The 11,475-nt window shown below is 41.9% G+C and overlaps 1 non-coding gene across 1 annotated transcript; it reads right to left on the minus strand.

The window, feature by feature from the left end:
• Nucleotides 1-1,667: 1,667 nt before the first annotated feature.
• LOC118483472 lies at nt 1,668-1,774 on the minus strand. Its single transcript, XR_004870761.1, has one exon. It is a non-coding gene; the product is annotated as a small nucleolar RNA R71 (small nucleolar RNA).
• Nucleotides 1,775-11,475: the final 9,701 nt, after the last annotated feature.

Below are 11,475 nucleotides of genomic sequence, written 5' to 3' on the forward strand. Positions count from 1 at the left end.
ATGGAGGTATGTTGGCTACCTGGTCGGGGGTTAAGGGAACGGTTTGGTAAGGGTCTTGCCCTTGTTCAGCGTTTAGAGGTCCTGCTTGGGACCTGGGTCAAATTTAGTAGGATCTCCTTCAATGCCCATAGGTATTGGATGGCGGGGATCCAAACTCTTTGACCCCCTCATAAGTTAACTACTATTAATACTATAACCCGGCTATTTAGGACTGTATCCCTGCTGACTCAGACTACTTAGCCGAGGGTAACGTCACCGCCAGAAGCGGGGCCTACCACAATTTGCATTAATAACTTAATTCATTATCTTTCAATAATCCGACCCTTTAGGATTGTATCCTTGCTGACTCAAACTACTGGGTTGAGGGTAACGTCGCCTTCAAAAGAGGGGCCTACTACAATAACTAAGATAATCTCTTAAACAAGTGCAAAAGTGCGAAAATAATCAAAGGTTATACTAATACACGTGTCGAATCCAAGTGATTCATCTTGTCTATCTGTTTTTATTTTATTTTTATTTTCAGCATTTAGTTAGTTTTTATTTCTCTTAGTTTAAAACATTTTTCTAACTTTTTGATTTGATTAGACGTTGAGGATAAACCGGTATTAAAAGCTCTTGTGTCCTTGGACGACCTCGGTATCTTACCAACACTATACTACGTCCACGATGGGTGCACTTGCCCATATGTGTGTTTAGTGTTAGTGAGTATCGTGTTTTATAAATTTAAAACTTGGCTAAAAGTGTAAAAAGGGCTTAAATATACATCAAAAATTATATTACACTACACACGCATCAAGTTTTTGGCGCCGTTGCCAGGGACACAAGGATTTTAAGAAAGTTAGGAATCAACGGCCTAATCATATTTTTATTTTTCTTTAATTTTTTAGGATTTTTTCTTAGATTTTTAGCTTCTGCAGAGCTCAGCACGGGGCCGTGCCTGGTCGGACACGGGCCGTGCTCAGCAAAGTTACTGGCAGTTTTTGTTTTTCAAGTTACAGAAGGCTGACCACGGGGCCGTGCCGGTGCAACACGGGGCCGTGTCCAACTTCCAGTAACTGGGATCTGGAAAACAATCACTGTATCTCCGACCACGGGGCCGTGGTGAACCTTCTGACCGACATTCCTTTTTGTTTTTATTGCAGGACTTGGAACCCGACACCATCCTCACGTAGTGTATGAGCTCCAGTTCCAATAAAGACATAAAAGAACCGTTAGAAGAACCCGAACGCTTTCTCAGAAAAAGATTAAAAGCCAAAAACCAAGAGAAGGTTTCGGGTGATCCACCCCCAATGGCGGACCAACGTACCCTTATGGATTATCTACGGCCCACCGTAGGTAATCTAGGCGCCGCTATCAATGCTCCGAATGTCGAAGCCAATAACTTCGAACTTCGACCGCATTTGATACAAATGCTCCAAAACTCCGCAACCTTCCACGGGCTTGCGGACGAGGATCCTCATCTACATATAACTAATTTCTTAGAAATATGTGACACCTTTCGGATCAATGGAGCATCAAACGACGCCATACGCCTCCGTATGTTTCCGTTCTCACTAAAAGACCGAGCGAAAGCTTGGCTCAACACCCTCCCAGCTGGTTCGGTAAACACCTGGGATGAACTAGCCCAAAAATTTCTATATAAGTATTTCCCTCCTTCTAAAACTGCTAAATTAATGGCTGAAATTAACACATACTCACAAGAGGACGGGGAATCCTTATATGAAACATGGGAAAGGTTCAAGGAGCTATTACGCAAGTGTCCCCATCATGGCCTCGCAATATGGCAACAAGTATCCACTTTCTACAATGGATTGTTGCCACACACTAGGCAGACACTTGACTCTAGCTCCGGGGGACTTTTAGGTAATCGACGCCCACACGAAATATATAATCAAATTGAGGAAATTGCTCAAACCAATTTTCAATGGCACACTCCCCGGGGAAATAAGTCTATCGCCCCGGGCGCCCATAAGGTCGACGAAAGCACCTCTTTACAAGCCCAAATCGAGGCCCTTTCTTCAAAAATAAAAAAATTAGAAATGACAAAAACAGTCTCGGTTATGGCTTGTGAAGGGTGTGGTGGGTCACATGAAAATTGGAGTTGCATGAAAGAAACGGACGATCAACAAGAAATGGTAAACTACATTGATAATAGACCTAGGCCGTCGGGTCCTCCAACGGGAACTTACAACCAAGGATGGCGAAACCACCCAAACCTTGGTTGGAGGGAAACCGGCAATAGTAGTAACCAACAAACCCAACGAACAAACTTTCAGCAATCAAGAAATGAGTCACAAAATTTCACTCAACAACAAGGTGGACGAGAAAGGCTCGAAGATACTATATCTCGCCTCGTCTCCGACACTGAAAAGAAAAACTCGGAAAGATTTCTACAATTAGAATCTAATTTTAGGAATCAACAAGCTAGCATTCAAAACATAGAAAAACAAATAAATCAACTAGCACAAAATTTTTCCGAGAGACCACAAGGCGCATTACCTAGCAATACCGAAACAAACCCAAAGGCGCAAGTTCACCTCATCACACTACGAAACCGCACCGTAGGGCCTGCAGAAGTACCTCCACCAACGGAAGAAACAATGCCGACACATCTGCAGGAAAGGAACTCTTCCCCATCACCAGAACCTACCAAGGTTCCTCGAGTTCCATACCCCGGTAGGTTAATTCGTCAAAAAACCAATGAGCAATTCGCAAAATTCGAAAGTCTGTTAAAACAATTGCATGTCAATATTCCTTTTATCGAAGTCCTAACCCAAATGCCCAAATACTCTAAATTTATGAGGGACTTCCTTACACATAAAAAGAAAATTGAAAATTTTCAATTAGTTAATTTAGGCGAAGAATGCTCTGCCCTCGTACTCAATAAACTACCCCAAAAGAAAATCGATCCCGGAAGTTTCACGATTCCATGTTCAATAGGGGAGTCACCCGTTCGCAATGCCTTGGCCGACTTAGGGGCTAGCATTAACCTCATGCCCTCATCAATGTTCAAAAGGCTTGGCTTGGGAACCACGAGCCCTACAAAAATAAGCATACAACTCGCTGATCGATCAGTCAAGTTCCCACAAGGTGTCATCGAGAATGTCTTGGTAAGGGTAAGCAAATTCGTTTATCCCGTTGACTTCGTCATACTTGACATGGAGGAAGACACCGAGGTCCCCCTTATCCTAGGGAGACCCTTCCTTGCCACAGCACAAGCAGTGGTAGACATGAATGAAGGGACACTGACTTTGAGGTATGGGGACGATGAGGTGAAGTTCGGAGTTGGGAAGAAAATAGAGGACGACGACCCAGTCAATTACATGAAGGTTATTGATTCAAGCTTGGATGCCGCTCTCCGACGGTGTAACTTGGGAAGCCAGGCACTCCACTCAGAAGAGATATAACCAGAAATCGGGTCTAGCCAAGGACCCTTATAAACGTGGCGCACCACGGAGGCATTCCGCGGATCTATCCTTAGTTTAGTTAGTTTAATCTTTTAGTTTTTGCAGAATAAAACACACTCATGGTGGTAATGGATGAAAAAGGGAACGGGAAAAATGGAACCATGCACGAAGAACAGAGCAACCCGACAAAAATCTCCATCACAGAAGGCTCAACACGGGCCGTGCCCAACCAACACGGCCCCGTGCTGAGCCCCTGCAGAAAAATCACCCAGTTCAGGTAACTGGACACGGGCCGTGTTCAGCGGACACGCCCCCGTGTCCAGGCTTCTGTTTCAATTCTGTAATTTCTGTTACTGGCACTTGACCACGGGGCCGTGCCCGGTGAACACGGGGCCGTGTCCAGGATGCCAGTAACATAAATCTTTGCTTTTTAACACACTTTTATACATTCTAATCAACCAAAAATATTGTTTTTGGACACATTGAGGACAATGTGTAATTTAAGTGTGGGGGGGATGCTAAAACCTTGAAATTTTGCAAAATCCTAAACACAAGCCTTACACAAAACTCTATTGGAACCGCTAAACACCCCAAATTTTTTCAAAAACTTTTTCATTTTTTTTATTTACTTGTCTTAGTTTAAGTTGGGAATAACAAGTTCTAAAAAGGTTATATTTTTACAAGTTTACAACCGATAGCGTCGTGATAAAAAAGGAACCAACATAAGAAAATTATGAAACGGCATAACAAGTCTAGTTTAAAATTCGATTATATATGCTTGGTCACATTAAAAACCCATTCCCACAAAAGTGAGTTTTGAGCCTTTATTGAGCATAAAAATACACATATTTAGATTAAATGCTCATTTTTCGTTTCTTGTGTGAATAGCCGCTCGGTCCTTACAAATCTAGAACTTGCCACGACGATACATTCCCGGTCCTTACCAACTTAAACCCAAGTAAGTAAATGATGGAGGCATTAGGACTAACTATTTTTCTTTCAAAACCATTATTTTTCAATTTTTTTTTACCTACCCAAAATCCCCCTAGATAGCCCCTTTGAGCCTAAACCTTTCATTTCATTACCCCAAAAACCATTTTTACCCACCAAAAACCTTTTTCATTTTTTCACCCTTTATTTTAGTAACAAGCTCGATTTTTCGTCAACTTGCCCTTTCATGTGACATCAAAAAAAAAAATTAAAAAAAAAATATATATATATATATATATATATATATATATGATGAAGTCAAAAACAAACAAAAGCTATAAAAAGCTTGTTTGGAGAAATACTTCAAAAATAAAAAGTCACTAAAAATAAGGTACTTCACGAAAACCGACGCTTGTTACGATTTTTCGCCCTTTTTACTAACCACTAACCAACCTCCCACCTTTAAACCCAAGCCTTCACCCAAAAAGTCCTCTTGATATTTACAAAGGTAAAAAGTTAAAAAGGAGGACGATTGATTGCTTGGAAAGCCTATGGAAAGACGTAAGTTCCGTGCCGCTCTCGAGTGATTCACTAAAATATACACCTTCGGCCGAGTGTTGAGTGATCTCCCGTGAGGTATGTGAACTTGTATATAAATGGAATTTTAATGAGGCATGCTATGCCTAAATAAATAATTTATCTTATGAAAAGTTCAAAATAAATCATAACGAATAGGATTGTAAATAAATAAAAATAAAGCCTATACAAACCTTGGATTCCCGACACTCTAGGACAAGCTAAAAACTTCTCTTCTACCTATTCCATTTGGGAGTGTAAGCCACATTTAAAGAGTTTTGCTTGAGGACAAGCAAAAGTTCAAGTGTGGGGGTATTTGATGTGTGTAAAATGCAACATATAAAACACATCAATTAAGGCATAAAACTAACCCTTTTTAAGTACTAATGTTGGAAAAAGAGTGTTTTTGTCTTCCTTTTGTATTTTCAGGATGAAATGAGCTCAAAATCACAAAAGAAGCAAAAAGACCACTAATTCTACCATAAATACAAGAAAAGGAACAAAAGTAGACTGCCCGGACCCTCAACGGCACCTCCCAAAGCAAAAAGGAAGAAACAGAGTCTGAACACGCCCCGTGTCCAGCGAACACGGGGGCGTGCCCAGGAAGCAGCAGAAAAGACAAACCAGTAGAAGCTTCCATTGCCCACCACGGGGCCGTGTCCAGCGAGCACGGGGGCGTGGTGAAAGTACAGCAGGCGCATTAATTGTAATTCGCAATTACAATTAATGAGGAGAGAGAGTGTCAGGCGGGCACGGGGTCGTGTCCAGCGGACACGGGGCCGTGTCCAGCCTTCTGTTCAGCCTATAAATAGAGGAGCTTGGCTTCATTCTCTCTCATCCCTTGGCACACCACCTCTCTCACACTTCATCCACCACCCACCACCACCATAACACCATCATCCACCACCATCATCCATTGTCCATCGTAGAGTGTGTGAGTCGTCTCGGGATCCAAGATTGATCGTAAGAGTTCTTGACAATCAAGGCCATGTTTGCCTAAGTCTCTTACATCACTTGGTGAAGACAAGTGTTTAGTATAATACTTTTTATTTTTAATCTTTTGCACTTTTTATTTGGTTTTGTATTAATGACTTTAATAACTAGTTACTTATGTTGAAGGTGATCTTTCCTTATCGTTTGTCCGTGGTGTCTTGGCGTTATTTTACTATCTATATAAAATAAAAGATTTTCACCATTCATATCTCCACGGTCTATATGGAGGTATGTTGGCTACCTGGTCGGGGGTTAAGGGAACGGTTTGGTAAGGGTCTTGCCCTTGTTCAGCGTTTAGAGGTCCTGCTTGGGACCTGGGTCAAATTTAGTAGGATCTCCTTCAATGCCCATAGGTATTGGATGGCGGGGATCCAAACTCTTTGACCCCCTCATAAGTTAACTACTATTAATACTATAACCCGGCTATTTAGGACTGTATCCCTGCTGACTCAGACTACTTAGCCGAGGGTAACGTCACCGCCAGAAGCGGGGCCTACCACAATTTGCATTAATAACTTAATTCATTATCTTTCAATAATCCGACCCTTTAGGATTGTATCCTTGCTGACTTAAACTACTGGGTTGAGGGTAACGTCGCCTTCAAAAGAGGGGCCTACTACAATAACTAAGATAATCTCTTAAACAAGTGCAAAAGTGCGAAAATAATCAAAGGTTATACTAATACATGTGTCGAATCCAAGTGATTCATCTTGTCTATCTGTTTTTATTTTATTTTTATTTTCAGCATTTAGTTAGTTTTTATTTCTCTTAGTTTAAAACATTTTTCTAACTTTTTGATTTGATTAGACGTTGAGGATAAACCGGTATTAAAAGCTCTTGTGTCCTTGGACGACCTCGGTATCTTACCAACACTATACTACGTCCACGATGGGTGCACTTGCCCATATGTGTGTTTAGTGTTAGTGAGTATCGTGTTTTATAAATTTAAAACTTGGCTAAAAGTGTAAAAAGGGCTTAAATATACATCAAAAATTATATTACACTACACACGCATCAATGGGTATATATACCCATGCAGTGTGTTGTGTTTCAGAGTGAGACACTTAGACAGTTGCACACCGAGAGATAGAGAGTTTCTTTGAGAGCATTCTGTCCGAAACACACACACACACTTTGAGAGTTTGCAAGTTTGATTTGTAAACATTGTGCTTGTAACCGGAACCTTCATACGTATTAATACAGTGGTGTTAATCGGTGAACTCTTGTGTGTTTGTTTCTCTACTTGCTTCATCCCGGTTTGCTTACTAGCTTGGATTCCGCACTCGCTAGTGGGTTTGTATAACAAGGTTTAGGTTCGTCATCCTCCGGAAAGGGACCTACAGTCTTGAATATGGTATTGATAAAAAATTTAATCCAACTGCCCCTGCTTGCGATGTTTCTGTTGACAAACCAAATCCTGGTTCGATTGCTTTGTATTGTCGTCACTTTCAGTGGTCTAATCTTCGTTACCCTTTTTCGTTTTTCGTTTTGAACTTGCTTGAGTATTATCGTGTTTCTTTTGGGCAAGTTCATCCGAAGGGGATGGCTAGGGTTTTGCACTTTGAAATGTTGTGTCGTGCTCTTGGGTATGATCCCTCTTTGTTGCTTTTTCGGAGATTTTTTCGTTTAGCCAAAAATGGTGATTGGTTCACCTTTGAGACATCAAAGGTTGATACTTGTCTTATTTCATCCATGGTTACAACGCTTGGGTCCTGGAAGGATCGGTTTTTCTGGGTTTCTGACTCCATCGTTCCTTTCAAAATGGTGTGGAGGCGTCCGGATGCTGTTCTTAATGATCCGGAGCCTTCTGAATCAGAGTTGAACGATGCTTTTCTTTCAGCCATTCGGGGGTGCCCTTCGAGGGTTCTTCCCTTTCCCGAACATTTGTTAGTGCTTTTAGGGGTTAGTAATATTTGGGGAAAAGCCGATCGGGATCCGGTGTTAATGAGAAATGGCATTGGTATGCATTTTTTCCCTTATGCCTTTTCTTATTTTACTTTGCTTATGCCTTATTTTCTTTTGTTTTGTTTTTACCAGTTATGTCTGCTTTGGACTTTATCAAGAGTGACGACACGTCCGATGTTGTGTTTGAGGATGCCCCGTCTGTTCCGGGTGAGAATGTTGTGGTTAGGACTTCCGAGCTAAGGTTTGAGGGCACGGGTTATGTTAGTGTTGCCAACGTTAAGGGTTTTACCAAGTCTAATGCCCCCAAGTCTTCAAGTCGCCGATCTTCTCGTCGTTTGCTGAAAGCTGGTCCTCAATCCACTTCTACTGAGCCAGTGGATTTGACTGATGATATTGAAGTTTCGGAGGATCAAGTTGAAACGGGTGTTGAACAGGACAAGGAGTTGGTTGTTCATGGCAAGAAGGTTCGAGGCAAGAAGGTTGTTCCTGTTCAGGAATCTTCAAGCAGGGACGCTGAAGGGTTGGACCCTGAAGGTATTTATGTGCCTGCTTGGCAAGTGAAGAATGATGATACCTTCAAGGATGCTGCTGTTTGTGAGGATGCTCTTAGTCATCTTGCTCCTCCCTCTGTTCGTGAAACCATTGCTGAGATGGACGATGACTTTATGTTATCTCGCATGGTTTTAACCACCTGTAACCTTGCTGCCATGCTTCCCCAAGGGATTACTCGGTTTCGCCAAAGGATGCGGGAGTATGAGGATTTCTCTAAGAAGAAGGATAAGATGAAATCCTCCCTAGCATCAATGAAGAAGGAAATAGCTGGGTTTGCAGAGAAGGAAGCAGCGTGGAAGAAGGAGGTTGATGGTTTGAAGAAGATGCATGATATTGAGATGGGTGACCTGAGGAAGAGCTTTGAAGCTAACTTGTTGAAGTTGAAGGCTGATCGGGAGGCCTTAGCTGTCCAGCAGCAGGCTTTTCGTGAAGAAAAGGAAGGGTTGAAAGCTTCATTTGGTCAAGTGACTGCGGACAATCAATGGTTGATCGAGCATGGTTTCCAGCAGGTTGTGACTTATCTTTTGCATTCCAAGGAATTTAACTCTGCCCTTGGTGATGTTTACACCAAGCTTTTGAACTTGGGGAAGCATCAAGGCCTTACTGCTGGCTACAAACTTCATGAGTCTGGACAACCCTTGGAGAAGTCACCCATGTTTCGCCCCGAGGCTTCTGATATCTTCAAGGCTTCTGTTGAGCAGATGGAGAGGCTAACTTACCCTTTCATTCATGAAGTATCATCTTGCTTTGGTAAGCCTTTGTCTGTTTTACAGGAATTGAAGCCTGAGGGGTTGAATGAGAAAGTTTGTGCTGAGGTTTTGGGTTCCTTGTCAAGGAAGAGGTCCTACTCTGGGGATAGTGATGATACCCTCTCGAGTTTGCCTGAAGCTTCAAAGGATGCTGGTTTAGAGACCTCTGCGGTTGGTGGTGAAGAAGGTGCTAAGATGAAGAAGACTGAGAAAGCCAAAAAGTCTAAGGCTGAAGGTTCCAAGCCTTCTGTTAACTGATATTTATTCGTAGCTTTCTTAGCAAACACTTAATGTCTGTAATGTTTTAAACAATGTTAGGTTTTTGGGAACCCTTAAGGTTCCTGTGGTTGGTTAGGCCTGTATGGCCATTGAACACTAGTTTTATTTGCAAGTCACTAGGGCTTGCTTTGACTACCTTCTGAAGGTCTTTTATGGCCTTCCTAACTATGATATGATAGTTGCTATGTTGTTGGTGTTATTTTTGTTTGCTCCATTTGCTTGGTTTGCCTTGTGAGGTTTCAACCCTTTAGGCTTTTTGTGTAGATGTTAATGGGTTGAAGCCTTTAACCTTTCAAGCTTATTTTCTGTTGGCTTGAGATTTGGGTAGCTTTTGGTTTGGTTTGTATGTTTAGTTGATAAGTTCGTTTATCTTTGTCCCTTATTTTTATTTTCTTGCCTTGTCTTTGTTTACTTTGTCTTTATGTTTTTTACACTTTAAAGGGTTCAGTGCTGCAGTCACTTTACCTTAGTGTTTATCATCAAGACGTAGTATCTATCCTTTTCTTTATTTCGTTGTAGTTTGTTTGATTTCGTAAGTCTATTTATTGAGTATGTTTTTTAGACTTAAGGAACGATTGGTGTAGGCTGTTCAAACCTGTCTATGAGACATTCTTGTTTTTTCTTAACAAATCTCATGGAGTTGTATTGATCTAGGAACTCACCCCTTATATAGGTCCATTCAACCCTTGAACCTATTGAGCGATATGGCCTGGGAGCTCATCCCCTTACATGGCCCTTGCCATGGAGTTTTTTGCTAGGTTCTCAACCTGATATTAGGATAGAAAGACAAGTTTGATAAAATGACTTCATTCATTCAAGCAATATCCGCTTTTACAAAAGGTTTTTCTTTTGATACAAACCAAACTTTCTAAACATAGAACTTTCTCAAGGTTTTTCCGTTCCAGTGCCTTGGGAGCCTTTTGCCTTCTAGATCTCCCAGCTTGTAGGACCCTTCTTTGTGTGCTTCGAGGATGGTGTATGGACCTTCCCATTTTGGGCCTAGTTTCCCTTGATTTTCTTTTTTGCTTGCTTCATTGTTTCTGAGGACTAGATCCCCTGGCCTGAATCGTTCGTTCTTGACCTTCTTGTTGTAGTAGCTTTCCATCCTTTGCTTGTATTTGGCTTCTTGTATTGCTGCTTGATCCCGGGCCTCCTCTAGGAGTTGTAAGTTCAACATGGTCTCTTGTGTGTTTACCTCGGGATCCATGTTGACAATTCGTTGGGTTACAACTCCTATTTCAGCGGGGATTACGGCTTCGGATCCAAATACCAAGCTGTAAGGTGTCTTTTTGTGACTTGCTTTTTCTGTTGTTCTGATTGCCCATAGAACGCTAGGCAATTCTTCCAGCCAATTACTTTCATACCTCCCCAATCTTGTTTTGATGCCTTCCACTATGCTTCTGTTGGTCCTTTCAACCTGGCCGTTTGACTGCGGGTAAGCCACTGAACTGAAGATTTGGTTGATCCTGTACTCCTTGCACCAAAGGCTGAAGGGTTTCTCGGCGAATTGTTTCCCATTATCGGTGACAATTACCCCTGGTAGCCCATAGCGGCAGATGATATTTTCCCAAACAAAGTCTATGACTTGCTTTCCTGTGATCTTGGCAAGGGGTTTAACCTCTGGCCATTTGCTGAAGTAGTCAATTGCTACCAACAAGAATTTTACTCCCCCTTTGCTTGGAGGGAATGGTCCAACAATGTCCATTCCCCATTTATGGAATGGCCATGCTGAGGTTATGGGGACCAAGTCATGTTTGGGATTTTTTGGTATTGGGGAGTGGATTTGACAGGCATCACATTTCTTCAATTGCTCGACGGTGTCACGATGCATTGAAGGCCAGAAATATCCCAGGTTCATGAGCTTTGCAACCACCGACCTAGCTCCAAAATGAGCTCCGCATATTCCTTCATGCACTTCCTTAACCAAATATTTGCTTTGTTCAGGGCCCACACACCTTAGCAATGGTGCAAGGTAACCTTTTTTATAGAGAGTTTCTCCTTGCAACACATATTGTCTTGCTTTGATCTTTACCCTTTCAGCTTCCATTTGATCATTAGGCAGTTCATTGTCTTGAAGGAATTTT

The sequence above is a fragment of the Helianthus annuus genome, chromosome 10 (genome assembly GCF_002127325.2).
Source record: "Helianthus annuus cultivar XRQ/B chromosome 10, HanXRQr2.0-SUNRISE, whole genome shotgun sequence".
Taxonomy (NCBI): Eukaryota; Viridiplantae; Streptophyta; class Magnoliopsida; order Asterales; family Asteraceae; genus Helianthus; species Helianthus annuus.